Source organism: Diadema setosum, chromosome 13, assembly GCF_964275005.1.
Source record: "Diadema setosum chromosome 13, eeDiaSeto1, whole genome shotgun sequence".
Taxonomy (NCBI): domain Eukaryota; kingdom Metazoa; phylum Echinodermata; class Echinoidea; order Diadematoida; family Diadematidae; genus Diadema; species Diadema setosum.
In genome coordinates, this window is record NC_092697.1 from 28,271,252 (window position 1) to 28,287,729 (window position 16,478).

Sequence of the window (16,478 nt, forward strand, 5' to 3'; positions counted from 1 at the left end):
TTTCAAAACTTTGTTACAATGTACCAAAGGGAGTTTTGCACCATGGACTTTGTTGATAACAATTTTGAGACCTGAATTTGAGCTTTGTTTCACAAATTTTGTATCAAGAATCTTGTTTGCTATAACAGGAGCACCTGTTGATAGATAACTTGTATGAAAGTGACATTTTGCCATAGTTGACCAGCAGAAAAATGGGGTTTCTTCAGCAACAATCTGAAAAGGGTCACACGAGAATACATCTTGTACACTACATGCATGCTGGCACTGGTAAAGATGAGTTTGTGTTGAACAAATACACTGTGTGATGTCAATGGTATATATATCCAAGGTCAAATCGGAAGATAAGGCGATTCCCAGCATATAGGGCTAATAGTACAGCTAATAAGGGAGTTCATGGTTAGCGCATGTCTCATTTGACCTCTACACCATAGACTTTCAAATAACATGGAAAGGACCTGTGACAGAGCATTTTTTGTTGAAGCATGCCACCTTTGTAATCAATGTCAATGAAATGTGTGTGCAGCTTTTGTTAAACATTATTAATGAATCACTTTCACCTGTGCATTCTAACAAGGTGAAACACACAACTTAACATTCCAAATCCTCATTTGCCTGAGGATTCTTTTCGTTTGAAAGTCAATGGCAAATACACAAACATTCTCATTTGACCTTTATTTTTCACATGCGCAAATCGCAACCGTGAACTCCCTTATAGAAAAACAGATAGATAGTATAGATAGATAGATAGATGGATGGACTGTGATGGATATTAAAGATGAGCCATACCAGTAGATGTACATGTACCCTGTAAATTGAGAGAGAGAGAGAGAGATAGTGATACAGTTCTGTATACTGCATGTCTTACCGTATGAAGAGGTCAGAAACATATCGAGTGGGTCACAATAGTATTTAGGGCTGCGTTCGAGCGCTCAAAAGCGAACAAGTACAGGTATGTACATTGTATACCATACAGCGCTGTGCCAGATTTGGGGCGTTTGAGTGCTCTGCTGAGAAAGCATACCTCACGAGTGATTTTTAGAGGGGGTCGCACATGTTATAGCAACATGGTCATTCATGATCACCTGGCATGGTCAAGCTACTCACAAATGTCATAGTCAAAAACAAACAAAAAAAATTAACTCTTTTCATTATGACATATGTGCATGTTATGCACATTCTTCATATATGCCAGCTTCTGGTACAGGTTTGGTATGCTTTTTGAACACAGTGGAAAGTGGTCCTTTTTTGGCTGGGTAAAGTTTGGTAAGGGTACACTTAGGAACATTCGATCACTCCTCTGGCGTGGGTACAATACGGTTTGGTACACTTTAGGAGAGCACCTAAGGTCTCTTGACTGGGAATCTATAATGTAGTCTGTCCAATACAAAAGTCTATAATGGGACTTTTAGAATCTAAAAGGTAATCAAAAAGAAAATCTAGACTACACTCTGTCATTACTTTTTAAAAGAGCACACTAAGTCGGGGGCTGGGGATAATCAGTTTCAACGACATGTGGGATATCTACAATGGCATTTCTCTTCAACATTGTTATACAGATGTACTTACATTCCTGCACACACACACACACACAGTTTTACGTGTAATTCATGTACAGTATTCTGATACAAGTGCATTACACTCTGATCATGTGATGAAGAATGGTAGACTGTTGAATGTGTACAAAAAGTGTGTGTGTTTGTGTTGATGTGTGTTATACTTGGGAGAGAGAACTAAAAATTATCAGTGTCTTTTCTGTTTGATTTTTTTTTTTTATAGGTCTTGCTTATTTTCTTGAAAATGATGACTTCACTTTCACAGACCTACAGACTGTTCTTCTCTGGGTCAAACTTCATGCCTCTTTCACTCTGGCACAATCTCTCCTTTGGGATAACCGCTCAATGAACAGGAAAACTGAAAGCTGAGAAAGACACACTGTTCTTCCAAAACGTTTATCATGGTTGCTTTATAATCAAAACAATCACATCAGAATGCCTGTACCTACAGCAATTGGACTGAAATGCACAGTCAACTGGGGTGCCTCCACCTTCTTCTCATATTGTCACTAATTTCAACAAAGTGGGGCTTCTCATCACACATAGATAAATATTATGAATGATGACCTTTGACCTTTAGGACTGACCTATTAAATTACACTCCCTCTGCATGCAGGAGGCATCTCTCAACTTTTTTTCAGCCTTTCCAAATAACTTTCCATTAGTTTTGCCCAACTGAAGTTACAAATGGAAAATGACATTTTCTGGCCAATATGACAGTGACATTTGACCTTGCCAACAACTTTTAAATAGATTATTTTGCATATTACCTTTCATTGGTACATATACATGTACCAATATTATCATACTCCTATCAGAAAATCATAGCTGAAGTTACAACAAGAAATTTTGATTTTAGCTAAAGTGTACTGTATGTGACCCTTCATTCATTGACCTCCATGGACTTTGCCCCCAAATGAAATCAATGCACATACACACCTGTAGGCCCTAATCTATTTAGCGCACACACGCGACACACCAAGAATTTTTTTTTTTAAAGTCACAACAGGCGAGATCCACATAAGATAGGAAAGACAGCCAGACAGCCCTAATGTCCAATGTCCTACATGGCTGCAGCATAAAAGTAAGCGCTGCATGGTATTCTGCCATACACTTTCTACATAATATATTATCAAAATCAGCTTGCTGCATAATAGAACATTTGGTTCCTATGAAGTAGGCACATGACAATTACAACACACTTGGTGAAGAGCATGCAAAGTTAGCTGCATTATATGCTATTCTGAATGTTTACAACCTCTGCAAAATGTACAAACATTTACCCTTGAAAAGGTACATTTTTTTTTTATAATGCATCTACTGAAAGAGACAATGATTACACAGATGAGACAACAACCACACATTTCTACTTGCCAATATCAAGTACAAAATTATGTTTCTTATAAAATGGGCTTTATGTCAATGCACACCCACAGAGAAATATGCACAAATAATGCATGCCGCACGTAAATGTGAGCATGGGTATGTGTACAGTTATGTGGATATTCCATTAATACTGGGGGCATAGTGTACATTGTGTATCCTTATCATTGCGATGATATGACACTTCTTGCAATATGTGAACCTGCATCACAAAACCAACAAAAAGTTGTCAGATATGGATTTTTATAAAGAGCAGATTCTGAAAAAAACAAAAAACAAAACAAGACTTCAAGCTTTAAAATGACGTATAACTCAATTCAAATCGACTCTCATTAACTATCTAAATATTGGAAAGAAAACACAGTCTGGGAAAGTGTCTCCTGAGAAAAAGAGGCTCTTAATTATAGGGTCTATTAAGGCGCTTAATCTGACTGTCACACACACACTCAAAACAGGATGGGAAACTTCTTAGCAACTACAATGAAGGGATTATCAGATTAAGTGGAAAGTTAACATGCTCTACATTCTATCCATAATTCAAACCACCTTTCAAAGTAGTAGCATCATCCTTTCAAAGGTTATCAGAACTGAAATTGAAGACCGTGTAAAGGAATAGAAAAAGGGACTCTTATGACACGACTCATCATGCTATTCTACAAAAAAAGTGTTGCAGAAAAACTGCTAAAAAACACTTTACCATTTGTTATATGATCCAAAATTTCATCATAATGCAGAAGACCTGCTCTTCCAGAAAATCTGAAAAACTCAATATTGACTAGGTTGTCCCATTTTACCTATTTTGTGTCCTCACAAACAAAAAAAAACAAACAAAAAGAAATCAGTGCATTCAAATTTTTGTTGGTTTTGTGGTGCACGGTCAGATATTTTGTATTTTTTTCATACGATTTTTTTTTTTTAATATGCAAACAATATACAGTGGAACCTCATTATAACTAGGTCTGAGATAGCCTCATAACACGGTACTTCTGAAGGTCCAATTCCCTTAATATTTTTTCCCTTTTTATCCCTGATAAAAACACCTGAGGGAATTTCAGTGGTCCAAAGAAGTTCCACTGTACCAAAATTTATCTAGAGCACCAGAAACTTCTTTATGGTTTCACAAGCTTATTTGACCATCACTGCAGCAAAATTTGCTCCTTATGATACTTACAAATCTTCATTTTTTTTTTCTTTGCAGCAAACAGAAAACGTGGCATACACTCACTAACCAATGTTATTTACATGTGAAGCAAAATTACACGTGAAGTTCAGCACCGGTATTTCATTGATACAGGCTGTGATATGAGCCTTCTGATTCCTGAATATTTGTCGTAATGTCACATTTTCCTTCATGGCACTCATTTCCCAGCTGCTATTCCCCGCCCCCTTATAACATCTGCACATCTTTATACACTATAGCAAAATATAACTTTCCATCTACATTTAAGACTCCTGAAAATACACCAGGTCATATCATAATAAAGACATGACTCTTGAAAATACACCAGTTCATTTTATAACAAAGGCATGACAATGGTTACAGATATGCATCCTACTGGATTACATCGCTTGCATACCAAAAATAAAACTGTGCTCTATCATCATTATTGTCTGCTGGAACTACAGCACCCAAGAATGTCTTCGCTACATACGTGGGGTTGACATAATAAAGTTGCCAGGTACCCACCGCCACCTTCATCACATAATCATCATCATCATCGTCATCATCATCATCATGAAAATGCACGAGCTACAAATTCATCCAAATCTGAACAGCATTAAGAATAAATAGATCACAGCATTTGCACATAACTAATTGCACCTACTGTGTTGAAAAGCCACAAATATCCATGGTTAACCCTTTCATATCCAAGGACAAGATTACAGTGTATTATGTATAAGAACAATAACACTTTCATGTCAGAGCTCCTGAGAAAGTTAATTGACTGTTTCGCAAGAAAGATCAGTTTCTGAAAACTGCCCATGTCTCCATAAAATGGCATCTTGGATACTAATTACAAAATCATTCCTTTCAAGGCATTTACCCTGGCATTCACCCCCATGAAGTACAATTCTGTTACATGTAATACACACTATATCCTGAGAGAATAAAACAGATTATACAACATCCAAGTAGATCCCTGTAATTTGATTGGAGGATTGTTGGTGACGTGATATTCAATAAGTACTCCATTCAACGCGCCGTGCAATTTTGGTTCTATTTTTGCGTGCAACTTGGTTCGATTTTTTCGTTCTATTCCATGGTTCGAGAAATTGTACGGTACTGCATGCACTGTGTGTTGCATTTTGAGGATCGCATGCAGCTAGCGCAGTGTACGTATGTAGGCCTACGTAGTGCTAGAGTATGTGTATGAGCGCTAGCTGTGACCTGCATCTACACTGATTGCACACGCCAGAAAGAGAATCGCAGTGGATCCACATGTAAGTATGGCTATATTTTTCATACATATATAGACTTCTAGGCCTACTTAGACCTACCCAACAATCCTCCAACCAAATAACAAAGATCTACTTGGACGTTGTATAAAACAAATAGTGTATGGTCTTTACTCGTGCAATGGAACGAGATTTCGCACTCGGTGAAAGATGAGGCGCACTATTCAACTCAGCTTTGCCTCGTTGAATAGAGCGCCTCTATCTTTCACCTCGTGCGAAATCTCGTACCATTGCACTCGTGACCATTCACTATTTGTATACTATTTTATGAGATGTCATAGCAAAAGAATCATAGCCAGGTCTTGAACGAAGAATGTATTCGCTATAAGTAACCAGTAAGCAATCCAAAAGCTGCATGGAGGTCAAAGACAATAACCTGCCCCATCCCAGTGCATACCTGCCAACATTTCAAGCTGAAATATCTTACTCATGGATTGCAAAAATCTTATTTTCTATGCAAACTGAAGTTAAAAATCTTACTTTCAGTCAAATCTTCAGAAAATACACATGAAAGGTATATCTAAATATTTTTTTAAAATCTGATTTCTCTGACAGAAAATCTGATTTTGCTATTTTTAACGTAAAAAATCTTACTGAATCTGATAAAATCTTACTAGTTGGCAAGTATGCCAGTGATATTCATGATGTTACAACTTTACCGAACGGAGCAAGCTCTATCATAGGCAGTGATTACCATTGGAACAAGACATCATGCATAGATTTCCCATGCTTTTATTTATTACGATGCAAATGGCACATTACCACCATATTAACGCCTCCGCCACAAAGTGTCGCCAGAGGCAGTATTTCACAATACTGACGAGTTTGCTTTGGGTTACTTTTGCCTTGACAATGAGGTTGTACACAAGACAAATGGCTCATAAATATACCCGTTCATACACTGCTGTAAATTAATTTGCCAACTTTCTGTTAAAGGGACTGTACAGTACTGGTTGAGGTGAGGATTCAGGTTTATAACATTCCGAAGTGAGATAATGAGAAACCGCTTATGAAATATGAAAGAGCATGTAATTTCAAGGAGGATTCAACATTTATTTGATGAAAATTGGTTTTTAAATGGCTGAGATATCCAAAAAAGTGATAATAATAAAAGGTGACAGGCCAAGCCTTTTATTAGGATCTCTTTGTTTCACCTTGTTTTTGGATATCTCAGCCATTTAAAAACCAATTTTCATCAAATAAACTTTTGATACCCCTTAGAATTGCATGCTCTTTGACATCTCATAGAGTGGTTTCTGAATATCTCGCAAAACGTTAAAAGCTAAATACTTGCCTCAACCAGAACTGTACAGCCCTTCAACATTTCTATGATATGACAGTTACCAGCTGCCTGCCGGGACAAAAATCATACCTCATGGTAACTAGGCTGCCCTTGCAAATAGAAATGTTCTTTCTAGGCTGCAAAAGGTTGCCAAGAACCTTTTCACTCTGCACTGTTTATTGGAATTTAATATGTTTCTGTTTTCACACCACTTTCTAGTACAAACAGGAAATTAAACCTATCCCCATAGTGATCAAACACAAGTATAATCAACAAAAGGTTAATAATATCTTCAGGCATGATTACTGTGCAAATATACGTAGACACACATAGTAACTATAATGATCACAAAACCAAACAGCCCAATGAAGCTATGTTATAGACAGTGAACTTCACACAAGTCCACATCACATTATTATCTTCAGTCAACAAATTGCTGAAGTCTATGCAATGAAAAAGTCCAAAATTTGTCTTTTTAGTCCATTAATTGCTGCGCAAGACGTCAGTTGCCGACGCCCACATGTCTTCCCTAGTCCTGTACACCTACACCCGGTTTGCCATTTTTTATTATAAATATAATATAGCAGTGTGTATATATATATATATATATATATATATATATATATATATATATATATATATATATACACACATATATATATGTTTGCCTCTACGGCATTTGTATAGAAACATACATGTACATATGGTGTATGCATTCCGTGCAAATCCTATGCACAAACAAGTTGAATACTATACAAACTGTACCTCTATTTAAAGGACAAGTTCACCTTCATAAACATAAGGATTGAGAGAATGCAACAATATTAGTAGAATACATCAGTGAAAGTTTGAGGAAAATCGGACAATCCGTTCAAAAGTTATGAATTTTTGAAGTTGCTGTGTTGGAACTGCTGGATGAGGAGACTACTACAGCTTGTGAGTCATATGCGTACAACAGTATAAAGAAAATGTAAAGAAAATTCAACATATTTTCACTTTTTTCGCATAATAAAAGAGCACTTGACTTGCTTCTTTCTACAGGCAGGGGGAATAATATTACCCATAACATTTGTCGGTAACGAGTCGGGGGAATGTGTACTTTTTTGAAAAGATGAAATTTTGTGAAATTCTCTTTATATTTTCCTTGTTGTACGCATGTGACATCTAAATTATTTACACACTGCAGTAGTCTTCTCCTCCAGCGGTTACTGCACAAAAACTTCAAAAATTCATAACTTTTGAACGGATTGTCCGATTTTCCTCAAACTTTCAATGATGTGTTCTACTAATATTGCTATATTCTCTCAATCCTTATGTTTATGAAGGTGAACTTGTCCTTTAATATACCACCCCTTTCTTCATCACTCATTTTGTGCTCTTACCCGTGGAACACAGAAATAATCATATACATATCATAATACAGAACATCTCATTGGATTACATGTAGTTTGTCAAGGGAAAATATTGATGCACAAGTTTCCTCTTGTGTTATACCCTTGTTGATATTTCCGGGTGAGGTACACACCCAGGACCATTCTCCTAAGTCTTAAATTGCATGTCAATCAGACAAAGTAAACATCAAGAATGTCTCCCTTTCTTTTCTTTACCTTCTCTTCAGAACCAAAAACATACTTTTAAAAACAAAGTATATTCTCACTTACACCAGACCACATACAACTGAAAATTTAGGGTTCATGCATAAAAGGTTTCAAAGTAGTCCTTAAACGCTACAGGCATGCAGAGCATGCACACAGACGCACATCAGTAATGCTACTATCTGTACTACATATGTGACCCTGCATCACAAAACAAACACAAGGTCGCCAGACATGAAATTTTAGTTAAGCGTATATTCTGAAAGAGCAGACTTTAAGCTTTAAAATGATGTGTAACTCAAATCAAATGGACTCTCCTAACCTATTTAAATATTGGAAAGAAAGCACACACTCGGGAAAAGTGTAAACTGAGAAAAGAGGCTCTGAAGTACAGTGTCTATTCAAGCGCTAAAATTTTATTGAGACGTGCTGGCTGTGTTATGAATGGGACAAAAAACAGGATGTAAACCACTAGAGTAACAACAATGAAGGAATTATCAAATTAAACTGAAATTGAGCATGCCTTATCAAGATATTCTGTCCATAATCAATGCCAAATTTCAAAGCAGTAGCATCATTCTTTCAAAAGTTATTAGAGTTGAAATTTAAGAGTGTGTACAAGGTTTTTAAGGCAAGATAAGGGGATTCTAAAGAAACACCTAATCACACTTTTCTACCAAAAAACTGTTCGAGATAAAATGCTTAAAAACACACTTTCCTGATCATTTTATGATCCCAAATTTTAGCATAATGTAGAAGAAGACTTGCTCTTTCAGAAAATTTTATTATGAACAAGTCAAGATCAGCTAGGGTGACCCATTTCACCTATTTTCAGTCCTTACACAAAATCAGTGTGTGCGACTTTTTGTTCGTTTTGTGATGCAAGGTCACATATTATCTGGAGATGACTTCATGCACAAACCCTCCGACAATGTGCAAACCTACAGACATACGTAACATACATACATCACACCACTCAGCTTGCACAAATAGGGAAGTGGTCTACAAGTTATCTGTCTGTTGTTATGATAGGCATAAGAATCACTGGGGTCTAGGACAATTACCCCCTTGGCAATTGCCCCACATCCTTCCCCTTCAATACCCTAACCCTACTCCTAATCCTGAACCTAACCCTAACCCAAACTCTAATGCTAAATCTAACCCCAACCAATAACCAGTATTAAGCCGGGGGGGGGGGGGGGGGGGGGGGGGGTAATTGCCCTGATATGGAATCGCTGTACTGGTCCTTCTACCAAAGGGCAATTTGGTTCATTCAGAGACACAACAGCTGTCATGATCACTGCTCCGATATGCAGTGCTACTTTTGGTAAGTACACAGGTTTGGGAAGAGCACAACCGAATATAACTAGACATTTCCTTTCCAATACACCTTTTGAAACAATAAAGGTTGAGGCTTTTGAACATGTGTCTCCTTGCTATGCATACAATGCAGCTTGTGTGAAAAATGCCCTGCTCTCGAGACAAAAGAATAAAGAATTGACAAGTTACAAATAGATGATGCTATTAGGACACAAGTAGCTAGACACAAATTATTCTTTTAACAGTCCACTTGTGGTAAAGATGACCCAAAATGTAACATTGTGAAAATCTTTGTGTAACCACATAAACATAGCAAACCTGCCAAATGGAATTGTCTGATGATGTTGCCAGTTTAAACATCAAATTTAAAAAATAAAAATAAAATAAAATAAAAATGTCAGCTGCATGGTACTAATGGTGATAAGATCAATGTCTCTGACTCTCTGTAGTATCTCTCAATATACAGCTCAGTCAACAAAATTCCTTTTCAAATCAAGTTACCACATTGTTGGCCAGTGTCTTGTGGTCATTCTTACAACAAATCTTGCTTCCATGATATCCTGATATTTTTGTTACAACTGAGGGAGGGGGAGATGGCTTTACATGCACTGGGGCAAGATCTCAATCAGAATTGGCATGGATTTTTTGGATCACATACACACTGTACAAGGATACAGGAGAACTGATGGCAGAGACTAAATTGCACACAAATTTCAAACAGCCTCAATGTACCAACATATTTCAGATTCCTGAATAAGATAGCATCATGTAGAGCCATCCTCATGTCGTTATTTCTTGGCCTTATGATTTTAACCCTTTATTTACTTTGAGTGTGGACTGGTACTAGAAAACCTAAAAGCATTGTACACACTAAAGACCCTGGTACAGAAAGGGTTAGTTCAATCATTACTACGATGAAAACTGTGAGGTGTGAGAGACTGAAGTACGCTGTCATTGGGGTAAGACGTTTAAATGCTTTGACTGCTTTGCACAGAAAAACTGAAAATGTACCAATACCCGGGAAATCATACTTGTGCACAGCTAGAATACACAAAAAACAGCCATAATTCACCTGTGACAGCCCCTGAAAGTATACACATTTCGATAAATCAGATCATATCTCTATAACGATTTGGCACTTGCGCTCCGTGCATATAAGTTCTGCTCCACAAGAGCCGGTACTGATGTGTGTGCATTCTAGCTATAGGCATACATTTTTTAGTATTTTTTTTTTTTTATATCGAGATTCCATGTCGCTCAGTTAGCTGATCACACACACGCATTGCGTATCACTATCGTTCAAGACGTACTGGGAATAAAATATTGAAAGTGCGATCATTCGATTGAATGAATCGAGTGATCGATTTCAAGTCTATTTCAAGTCATTTTTGTTTCTGTAAACTCTTTAACATTTACATTTAAACCCCAATAAATGAAAATCACAGAGACAAAAAAAAGTGTAATATTTTGCAGAGGGCATGTGTCAAGTATATTTTACTAAATAGCAAACAGAATCCTCAGAGTATTGATACACTTTTACGATTGGGGCGAATGAAAAAAAAGAAAAAAAAATGTCTGTATTTTCAGTTTTGAAAGTCTCCGATTACAATTCATTTTCAAGGTCATTACACAGAGCAGTTTTTCAATTTCAAAATTTTGCAATATGCCAATTATTTTAACATCATGAAAATGGTTAATATCCAAAAGTACACTGTAGAAGTGGGACTACACTTGAATTGATGACACTGAAGAAAGACGGGAGTCGGATATTGATTTTGAACATTCTTTCATAACAAGAAAACAAAAGAGTTTGTACATTCAATGTACAAACTCTCAATTTGTCTTACTGCTACACTACATCAGTAAATATCGGAAGGAATTACAGCATCTACACGCTTGTATGAGCCATGTATTTTGCTTTGTTTTTATTTGTTGAATACTCTGCTAGTAGTCTAATCATTATATTCTCCAAATAAACAACTCATAAAGACACTGCCTCCTCTAATGGAAACAATGTACGTCATCTCCCAGTTGGGAAATCCATATCTCGTAACATCATCTCTTTAAGTCTCTTTTCATAAGTATGGCATAGACAGTACTTTAATTTCAAGGCGATATTATATACCTCATAAGTGAGATTCGTATCACTGATTGGTCAAAAGTTTATCACGTGACAAGGTGTAGTCCCGTCTATCTTGCCTTAGGGTTTTCATGTAAGTGATAGAAAGGCAAAACCCTCGTGATAGAATTCGTAAACCCTCAGCGACTTTTGCACACATAACAAGTACACTAGACTTCGCGCGCAGTGTCCGCAACCCCTCCACCCAAGGACGTTCACTACGCGCATCGTATAAACACATGCAAAATCATTGCACTAGCGCACAGCAGGCATGTTTCAACGTGGCATGGTGATCGAGCGCTCCTCCGTGATTTGAAGTGAGCTGGATCAAAGATTGTACACTTTGCAATTAGAATTTCTTAGGATCCCGAAGCAGAGACAAATCTCAGCATGTCGGAAATATCGAATTAAAACACGAGCGACGGGAAGCTGGATGTATACTGTAAACTTCTGCCAAGATTTTATGCAGGAGCTCGCCGAAGGCCGTGTGAGTGAGTACAATGTACCGTGCGTACTGGGTAGTGTACGAAATGCACGAAAACCATGCAAGCAAGCGCAGGCTGTGGCCTGATTTTAGGGCTAACGTTTAGGCCTAACAGTTAGAATTTACTTCGTATTTGCCTAGCCCTAGATCTTGGTCTAGTCTTAAACGATGAGGTATATAAAACAAATATTAACTGCTCTGTATTCCGATGGTGGTGGAAATTATCACTCCCTCGGTGCTTTTCATACCGACCCTTCCATCACCCCTCGGCTAACGCCTCGGGGTGATAGAAGGGTCGGTATGAAAAGCACCTCGGGAATGATAATTTCCACCATCATCCTCATGAGCAGTCAATATTTGTATACTATTAAATAATGTTAATACTGCATGTATCATTCCCCTTCTTTTGTAAGGCTTCTACAGTGATGCCGCATCCAACATGCTACACAAACAATCTACCGATACATATATGTTTGAACTAAATCACAAGCAAGGTCAACATCTGTTTTGCAATGTTTCCATTATTCTGTTATTCCAAAGATTTGCTACTCAAAACATGAAATAAGCTTTATTCCAAAGGTTCACTATTCCGAAGCACACGAGTTCTGTGCATCTAGAAGTTTTTCAATTCCAAAAATAAATTGGGGTTCTTTAACGCGAACAAATGTGGCTTTATTCTGAAGGTTCATTGTTCCAAAGGTTCAATAGTCAGAAATGACATTAGGATTTATAGTTCCAAGGGTTCATTCATCCAAAAGTGAAGTCAAGTTCTCTACTTTGAAAATGGAAAAAAAAAAAAATGCACACTATTGGACCTTCTGATGAGCCCTACATGTCCAGTAGTTGTTAAGTAGAATGTGATATGTGATGTTTGATAGTGCCCTACATAGCAGGCATCTTATTTCCCAACAAGTTTTATGCAATTCACTAGCCACAAAAGATTGATGGATACTGCTATGGCCTGATTCATCAATTATCAATAATCAATTTTAAACATTATGTGCAACCACCATCGAATATCTTCCATGAGTGCAATACTGTTGGCATACCATTTTGGCTAATACTTTTTTCTTTTTTTTTTTTTTTACATTTTTGATGTTACCCAAATGAAATTGTGCTATCACAGGGTTGAATAGTCCAGTTTTCACATACAAATATGCATACCTTTTACAGCAAAATTTGACAGTTTCTGCAGGCATATGAGAACATACCTCTTCCCTGTTTAAGTATCAAAGTCATATTCTCTGATTCTATTTTTTTTTTTTTTTTTTTTTTTTTAATGTTGGCTTACATCCACTGGAATAAGCTGCACATACTGTAAGTACACTAGATAAAGATAGCAAGTACTATGCGATTTCCTGAAAATAAGAAAATGCCTATTATAATAAGGAGTGGAAGTATGTCCGTATTCTCTGAGATGATTCAGAGAGCAAAATTGTTTGGTATTAACATTTTGACACTTAATATCAATCAATATCTTCTTTCAATAACTGTAACCCTGAAGTCCAATTAAAGTTCAATGACTGGGGGGAAAAAAACAGCACCTTTTGGCAAAAATTTGTCCACCATTCCATGAAACAGATGATGCATATACCTTGTCATGTGTCAGCAGTAACTATGAAATCTAGTGTAAGAAAAAAAAAAAATCTTCACTGCACCATGTGGATTACACCAATCCCATAGTTACCTAATGCACACAATTCCAACTGACGCACTCACGTAATGATTTATGTGCATGATTTGTCTACTAATGAGCAGCACTTAGATGGACGAGCACCTGGGGAAACAGGCACAAACTGACTTATCACTGCACAAGTTAACAACAATGTCATTTTGAACCATCAAACGGGACAGTGCATGCTCCCTTTACAAGAAATAAGAATGCACTGATGATACAAGAAATTGAATCTCCACACCCATTTGATTATTACAGAAATGTCAGTGTGTCTTGGTACAATACCTAGATTATGCTACGTTTACACCACCTTCCAAGCAACCATGGCAGCCATGTTTCAGGCCACCTTGGACAAAATGGGATTGATGTGAGACAATGAGAGGGGACGGGATGGGCAAACATGATAGGCAGTGATTGCCGTGAATGCCATGTCAGATTTTCAAACTGTCGAAAAAAATTTCAATGGCAGTCCCAGTGCTAATGAGGAATATTGTATGCCGTGATAACACGGGGTGAACGCAACAAAGCAGGACAGCACGTTATAGGCTGCAACAAAACTTGGGAGGTGGTCCGTAATGGGACGCGACGGAAAATATTAAAGGACAAGTTCACCTTCATTAACATAAGGATTGAGAGAATGTAGCAATATTAGTAGAACACATCATTGAAAGTTTGAGGAAAATCTGACAATCCGTTCAAAAGTTATGAATTTTTGAAGTTTTTGTGCAGACACCGCTGGATGAGAAGACTACTGCAGTGTATGATGTTACATGCGTACAACAATATAAGGAAAATATAAAGAGAATTTCAAAAAATTTCATCTTTTGAAAAAAGTACACATTCCCTTGACTCGTTACTGACATATGTTATGGGTAATATTATTCCCATTGCCTTTAGAAAGAGGCAAGTCAAGTGCTCTTTTATTATGCGAAAAAAGTGAAAATATGTTGAATTTTCTTTACATTTTCTTTATACTGTTGTACTCATATGACATCACGAGCCTTAGTAGTCTCCTCATCCAGCAGTTCCAATACAAAAGTTTTAAAAATTCATAACTTTTGCATCGATTATCAAATTTTTCTCAAACTTTCACTGATGTGTTCTACTAATATTGCTGCATTCTCTCAATCCTTATGTTAATGAAGGTGAACTTGTCCTTTAATAGTCTAGCCTGACCAGATGCCATGATGGCAAAGTCTGATTGCTAAATGTTCACCAGAGCAAGGACTGGAATGAACAAGACTAGAAAAAGAATGGTGGAAAACAACTCATCTACCCACAGCGCACTACATTTCAGGCAAATGGGGCTGCTGTGGCAACTGGGATTACGGTGTAAACGCAGCTTTAGCCATGTCCATTTCATAGCACGGGACAACAGTGGAAGAAGGCGTTGAGAAGGGGGAGGGCGTGGGTAAGAAGCTGTTAACATATTATGTAGAAGACATGCCTTGAGCTTGTTCTCGGATGGCACAAGCATTATTCATGCTTCTGCTGCTGGGGAGAAGAAAAGACATGGCGGTTTTCGTAGCATATTCAAATCATATGCACACCTCTCATAAACAAAGGTTGTTCTTGACAACCTGAAAACCTGTCTAAGACTTGTACAACATACCTTAGTAACGAGTAATAGGCAAACTGGATTCCAGCAATTGGATTTCAATCAAGAAGAGCAGGTTAATGGAATAGCTCGTCTCTGTATTCCCACGAACGAAACATCAATAGATTTGAATACGTTATGAAAACCGTCTATTTGGGTGAGTGGTACAAAGTCTGAAAGCAACGTTCCCAGCACCTGTGTTCATTCCCAACCAATACATTAGCATGTTTGCTTCTGGGCTGTTTCAGAGCATAAGCTAATCTATGCAATGATCACAAGATGGGTACATAAATAATACATCAAGGTGTGAACTGAGTCGCCCCTTACAACCCTTCCTCTGTAGTGACTGAGTGAAAGCTTGAACCAACTGACCGAGAAAATAGCTGTGAATGACCCGTGCAGCAATCAAGAAGAAGATAAAAGCCAAGGTCAGGGGTCAGAGGTCACCACTGGTAGCTGAAACATGGACAACCATGCACAGTCGTAACATCAAACACTGGACGATCATTTTCTCTGAGTGACAGTATCAGGTATGACATATTAACACAAACAATCTGAAAACATTAACAAAATTAAATGATACAAAAATTTCATTCAAAAGGTATAAAAATGGGTAGTGAAAATAGTGCTATCATAAAATTTCATTAGAACATTTTGCAGCTTGCCAAAAATGATATTAGAGCATAAGAAATACACTGTCAAGCATGCTACCCTTTCTTTCTAAATCTAGATAATACACTCACACACAAAGAAAATAACTACCTAAAAGGTCCTTCAAGAACCATAGAAAGTCTGCCACAACTATATAAGATTTTTCTTTTTTCATTTTTTGATGAAATTATAAAAATTATGACCTTGTGAGGATGATATGAATTTGGCTAATTGTAGATGGCAACAGTTTTTTTTTTTTTTTTTTAAGTATAACGAACTGAATAGGTAGTCGATCACTACTACACCCGACAATGGCATCAAAATTTTGATCCATGATCTGCATCATGCAGATACTGACCTTC